Genomic DNA, 6,858 nt, shown 5'->3' with positions numbered 1-6,858 from the left:
GGTCGGGCAGTGTCGTGTCCTCCTCGGGGGCTGGCAGCTCGGGGGCTGGAGTAGCCAAGATAGGCTTTGGCTTAAAGCCCAGGGCAGTCGCAGACCTAATGAAGCAAAATCAGTTGTATCATTAAACAAGTCGACAAGAACAGAATATGCATTAAGACAAAGGATCTGCACTTACAGCGAAAATTTCTTCATGGCAGCTTTCTTTAGTCTCAGAGCTCGTGGTTTTTTAACTGCGGTACTTGTTGCTGGTGGTGGGTTCACACCAGCTGATTGCGAGGTGTCGGCCACAGCAATGGTCACCATCTTTGCTGAGGCAGTCTGCTGGGGCAGTCGACGGGTTCGTCCCAGCAGTTTCTGCGGTGCCACCTGCTGGAACATCATCCCCGGCGAATTCGGTTGCAGTCACCTTTTGGCGCTTGGGGTTGGGTGGAGAAGCCGAGGAACTGCAAAACAGATAATGTCAGCATGTGACAACTTTGATACCTGGGGGGTTCGACTACATACGCTTTATGTTTGGCACTACCCGATGACCCCGAGGGACCACTGGTAAGGCTTCGGCCAACTCCACGGATGATCCGGGGGAGTTGTCCTTCTTCGCCTTCCCTTCGATTTCCCTTTCCACCGGGGGCCTCCCGCTTTAGGTTGTTTCGCCGCCGGGCAAAACTTCGGCTGCTTGAGCATTTTTTGCTTCAGCCGCGGCGCTGGGAAGAAGGTGGTCCAGTCGGGGGGTATCGGGTTGTGGTGGATAGCTTCGGTACAACTCCATGTGTCCCTGCAGAGGATTTTCCGTTAGCGGTTGCAGAACAGTAGAACTTATTCCAAAAGTAGTCGAATACTTACCGGCTTTGGAGGATTTTGCGCAGATAATAACTTCGGGACGTAGAGAACTGTGTTCACGTCCCGCAGCACTCGCTTGACCCGGATGAGCGTGGCGTCGTCAGTCAGCTCCTCTGCGCACATCCGAGATGGATCTTCAGCGCCTATGTACTCGAAGCCTAGTGTATGGCGTTGTTGGGTTGGCTGGATTTGGCGTTTGAAGAAGGAAAATATCACGGACGCGCCGGTCACTCCTATTTCCTTATGGGCTGCTATGATGGCTAGCAACTCGTCGACTTGATCCATGTCCCCTCTGGAGAGTTCGGTGTTCCACTCTAGCCTCACGACGGGGGGTTTACTGAATCTTTCAGGAAGCTGGGGGACATGGCTTCCGATGTAGAACCAATGGCTTTTCCATCTAGGAATATTGGAGGGGAATTTGTAGGAAAGGTATCTATATCCAGCTTGTTGTCTAAGCTGGATGCCGGCGCCCCCTACAACGGATGGATTTTTGGAGGTGGGTTGCGGCTTTACCCGGAAAAGAAAGCGAAAAAGATCCCAGTGGGGTTCAATTCCAAGAAAAGCTTCGCAAAAATGGATGAAGATAGACATGTGCCAGATTGAATTCGGCTTGAGGTGATGGAGCTCAAGCCCGTAGAAGTAAAGAAGGCCTCGGAAAAAAGAGCAACAGGGGAGAGCCAAACCCCGTTCAGAAAAATGGTAAAATGAGACAATTTCGTCCATATTTACCATAGGAAGAGGTTCGCGAAAAGAGGAGCGCCAGTTGACAAGACTTTTCTCCTGAAGCACACTTTGGAAACAAGATTTAGGAGTTCGTTGTTGGAGCACTTACTGTAAGTCCACTCCCCAGATGGCGGCTGCGACTACTTCCCCTTCCCATCCTTCTCGCTGGATCTCTTGGGTGCCATTTCTAGATCTGTTTGCCACGAGTAGCTCAGGGGCTGCGGAGAAAGGGGCGGAGAGATTTGGCTAGTTTGGAGCTTCTCAAAGGGGATGAAGGCGAAGCACGGATCTGATTGGGGATTCGGAAATTTCTTGGCGGATTGAAGATTGGAAGCACGAATTTTTTCACTGCATGCCACGACCTTTGGATCCTTATTTCCAAACCTGAGAGATTTGGATGCAAGGCTCGGGGGCTGCGGGATACGTGTCATCGACTACTTATTTTTCAAATTTATTCAAAAAGTAAGAAAGGAAGGTTCAAGACTAATGTGACCCTCAGCTTGATTCTCCGATTTAACCTAAGGCTTGGGGGCTACTCCATATGGAGTGAGATTTTTCAACCGTACACCATACCAAAGAAGTAATTCGGGGCATGAGCACCTCATAGCTTCAATGCAGCCAAGAAAGTACTCGAAGAAGAACTTCAAGAAGGAGCTTCAAAAGAAGCCGAAGACTGCTTCGAAAGTACTCGAGGAGCCTGCAGTACTCAGCTACGAAGAGCTCAAGGGCTTGTCAGACCCGGGACTACGGGACTATGTACATAACGTAGTTCATACAGGATTAGGGGATAGGACATGTCCTATACCTTATCTATGTTGTACTCTACTCACATGCAAAGTAGGACTAGCCGGTACAGAAGAAAACTACTCGAGTAGTACTCGAGTACGATTCCTAGGCTAGTGTCGGACTAGGATTCATGCAACCCTATCCTCCCGGATATATAAGGGCGGGCAGGGACCCCCTCAAAACATCAATCAACACCCAAGGCAATACAAACCACCAAATAGAACGTAGGGTATTACGTACATCGCGGCCTGAACCTGTCTAAACCTTGTGTTGCTTGCATCTTCGAGTTCCTGCTCTCGGCGTCACCCTACCTAAAACTTACCACCTCGGGTATACCCCTCGGTGGGCAGGTGGTAAAACACCGATAGAGACCTTTGAGGACATGGTGGCTAGTTTGACTTGGCCGTGTACTCTTCCTTCTGGTTGGTCAGTGGAATGGGATACGTCCCCGACCAACGATGATAACGCTGAATGATGTCATGTATCGGCTTCATCATGATATCTTGTATCATCAATAGAACTATCGTTTATTTTCCACTGCACTATTAAACTTTGAAAGTACTTGTTTATGCATGAATTCAAAGTTGGTTTGTAATAATAATTCATGTTGAACTCTATGATGTAAAATTTATGGACTGTTGTAATCTCTAGATCACCTTCGTGTGGGTTGTATGTATGCATTGTTTCAATCCAAATTCTAGTGATTGCATCGGGATGTTACCCGACAGACTGTCGTTTTACTCCATTTTAAGTGCGTGTTAGCCAGGATTGCCTCTATGGTAATGGTTAGTGCACTTAAGCCAGATTAATTCGGGCACTTCTGCCACTGCTAGTATCTGAGCCGAAATGCATACACCAGAGAGTATAACAAGCCTTAAAAACTTGTTTTCTTAAAACTTGACAAAAAAATTGCGTTTGCAAAAATGCGTTGGTCCGTTAAGGATGACGCCTAGTTCGTAAAGCCCTAGGGGATTATGGGAAGTAACTAGGTGGCTATCTTAACTATATTATATATAACTAACTTTCAGCATATTACTTTTTGTCAAAACTTACTTTTGTGCACAACCGAGTTTTAATTTTTGTAACAACGCACTCATCGCTAAGGTAAGAAGGTAAGGATCCTCAATCAACTGAGATAGCTGGACCCCCACGTCGGTGACGCAAACCGAATGCTGCCCTAAAGGAGTGGCTTACTTAAGGTGCTACCAATATACCAACCACTCGTTGATTATATTAGGAGTAAAATATGCTGCTCGTATGGTGGCTTCGACGTACAAACGTCCCATAAGGTGATTTATACTAGAAGTGAATACGTTATCATGGTAACTTTTGAAGCACTTTCCATGCAGTGTCGAACTACTATAGTGAGCGGTAATGTATGGGGACACTTCCGTGAGTGCTGGTACGAAAGGTTCAATTTATATTCTATCAACTTCTGTAGGTACATTGACCGCAAATGCGTTAAGCTAAGAATGGTTAGAAAAATTCAGATAGTTAATATAAGGAGAGACGTATTATGTATGCCACCGAAATTTACCACGTAAGACCAAAGCTATTTGGCAATTATTTTACTTTGTGAGGATGAATAGGACATGTATGCATCATGATCATACATTAAAATTGAATGAAATATTGTCTTGAGTTTATAAGGGATAAGTTGCACTAGAGCACGTGTGAGCACTCACTTAAGAGCTATCTAGAAATCTGTCTTTTTCTGCCATATCTAGATAGAGGAATTAATTAGGCTTAGAAAATGATCTTATCTGAAGAGAACTCAACAGGGAAGTCACTTCAAATTTCCCCCCCTTTCTTCTGCTAAAGTTTGAGAATTTTTGGACTAGTACTCAGAGGGCAACACTAGAAACTTCAACACCTCAGTTTTCAGCCCGTTTTGAGCACTCCTGTTACAAATAAATTCTTAGACCTTCTTAGTGAAGTTTTCTGTATAAGTGTTCAACATCAAACTTGTTGCAAACTTACTAAATCAGCTACTGCTCAAGTTTGGTAATTTTTGGCTGAGTAGATTTTCCCTGGTGGTCCAAATACTAGCTCTCTGCCCACTAAAAATCTGGGTAAACAGCAACTGAAAACCTTAAGGATATGACTACCTTAGAGCCTATTCTAGCCAAAGGGTTGACTAGAAAAATTGTGCACAAATATCTTAGGAAGGTTTTGGTAAAATTTTGGAGTTTTTGGACATCAACTTCTTATGTTATGACTGATTAGTACCGTGAGAATAGAATCTGTTCATTTATCTTGTGCAAAATTTTTCTTATATCTCACCCATTTGATCTTTTGTTTAGATGGCCGATCCTGTGGTCATGATCGTGGACGAGGATGGACGCATGCACTCAGAGTGCCTCCACTGGGAGGTTTTTCCCTCCATTTTGTGGGACGTTACGAGCACCGCGGGCTACCCCATTCCTCCTCGCTACATAGGACGGGAATTCATGGAGATGGGAGTTACTCGGTGCCAAGTGCACATGACTCTCCTTCCACCCCCAGCACACCTGGAGTGTCCCATCTTGAAGATCGAGGCTATGGGTCGCCACCTTGCTGAGACTTGGGAGATTGCTGCCATGAGGGCGCTCACCACCCCCCGTGGGGGTCACCTTGGCTCCCATTGGCTTGTTCCCTGCTGTCCAGGATGACGATCCCATGTGGCTTGATAGGGTGCAGCGCATGGACTACTTGGCGGAGTTTCACGCTCAGGAGACCATCCTGACGTCTGTGCGGTGCATGAATGCACTGTACCGTCTCCAGGCTCTTCTGAGACAGGGGCTTGCGCAGGCCACTAACCTTGCTCAGGCCTACTACATGATGGCAGACACAAGGGATGAGCAGATTCAGGAGCTTTCCGAGGATCTTAAGGACAGAGATGCTCGTATTGGCCAACTTGAGGGCCAAATCCAGGAGCATGACATGGGCATGGGCAAGAGGGATGCCATGATTGAGTTCTTGGAGGAGCATTTCCATGATCTCAACATCGAGTTGGAGGATGCCAATGAGCACATTGAGATGCACCATGTACAGCAGGTAGCCCAACATGCCCCACTGGATGCAATGGATGTGGATGGTGATGAGGAGCCCCACGAGATGGAGGGTGTCTCCGAGATTGACTACGAGGTTGGGAGCCCGCTGCCACCACCACAGGGGGCTCAATCCCCCGTGCGCAGTGAGTCATCAGTCAACGACCTCGACGATTTCTAGATGATAACCTTGGAGGACTTTTGCACATACTCCTCGATAGTGTAGCCTAACTTTTGGCAAGTGTTGTACTAGGCTAACTAAGAGTTGAGTACCTCTTTTGTAATGAGTGCAGCTCGACCGTATGAACACCCTAATCGTGTAGGCCATGGTTAAGGACTTGGTGGATTAGTTGTAAATGCTGGATCTACTGTTGCAGAAACATATCTGAATTTTAATCAATGTTTACCTACATTTCTTGGCTGTGTGATGAATACCAAAGTTGTCATAAATTTCCTGATATAGGTGCTCCTAAATTTTCCGCATCATTGAACTTTTGTAGCCAGAGTTATAGGCAAAATACTATAGCTCGGTCTGCTGAAAAACCGCCAAAACAAAGAAGTAGTCGAAAGGGATGAAGATATAGTCGTAGAAGCCGGAGATGTAATTGAAGCAGTTAGTTGAGGTGTTGGAGATGTAGTCGAAGTAGTCGGGGATGCAGTCTAACTAGTCAAAGATGTAGTTGTAAAAGACGGAGTAGTAACTGGTCGTTGTAGTCTGAGATATACTTAAAGCAGTCAGAAATATAGTCAAAGTGCCAAAGATGTAGTCGTAGTAGTCGGAAGTGTAACTGAAGCAGTCGGTGATGTAGTCTTAGTAGTCAGAGATACAGTTGAAGCAGTCGTAGATGTAGTTGAAGTTGTCGAAGATGCAGTGTGATAAAAAATATAGTCCAAGTAGTCGGAGGTATAGCTGAAGCAGTCAAAGACATAGTCGTAGTAGTCACATACGTAGATGAAGCAGTCGGAAATGCAATCGAGGTAGTCAAAGGTAAAGTGAAGTCGAAGATGTAGTCGAGGTAATCAATGATGTAGCCTTAGCAGTCGGATATGTAGTCGTAGTAGTTAGAGATGTAGTTGAAGAAATTGGAGATGCAGTCTATGACATTCAGGTAATTAGAAATATAGACACTAGATTTTAGTGTGAAAAGTGTATGCTTGTTATGGTGTATGTGTGTAGCACAAAGAAATAGGAGTATAATTGTAATTCTGTAAAATATAGGTCCTTTAATGATAATTGGGTAAGAATGGGAGGTAGCATCAAAACCTAGGAAAAATGTGACACTAGGTGTCAAATTTATATCACTATAGGAAAGAAAGTGCAAAATATAGGTTGAATTCTATGAAAAATGGGTGTTTATGTGAAAACAGGGACCTAGATGTGATTAAAACAAAAATCATGGGTCCTTTTATGCAAAATAGTTGAAATATAAAAGTAACTTTCAAATTTACTTAGGGACAAAATGTAAGAATGCAAGTCATCATG

This window comes from Panicum hallii, chromosome 9 (assembly GCF_002211085.1).
Source record: "Panicum hallii strain FIL2 chromosome 9, PHallii_v3.1, whole genome shotgun sequence".
In the NCBI taxonomy this organism is placed as follows: Eukaryota; Viridiplantae; Streptophyta; class Magnoliopsida; order Poales; family Poaceae; genus Panicum; species Panicum hallii.
The sequence above is the reverse complement of the archived record's forward strand: the minus strand, read 5'-3'. Positions refer to the sequence as shown.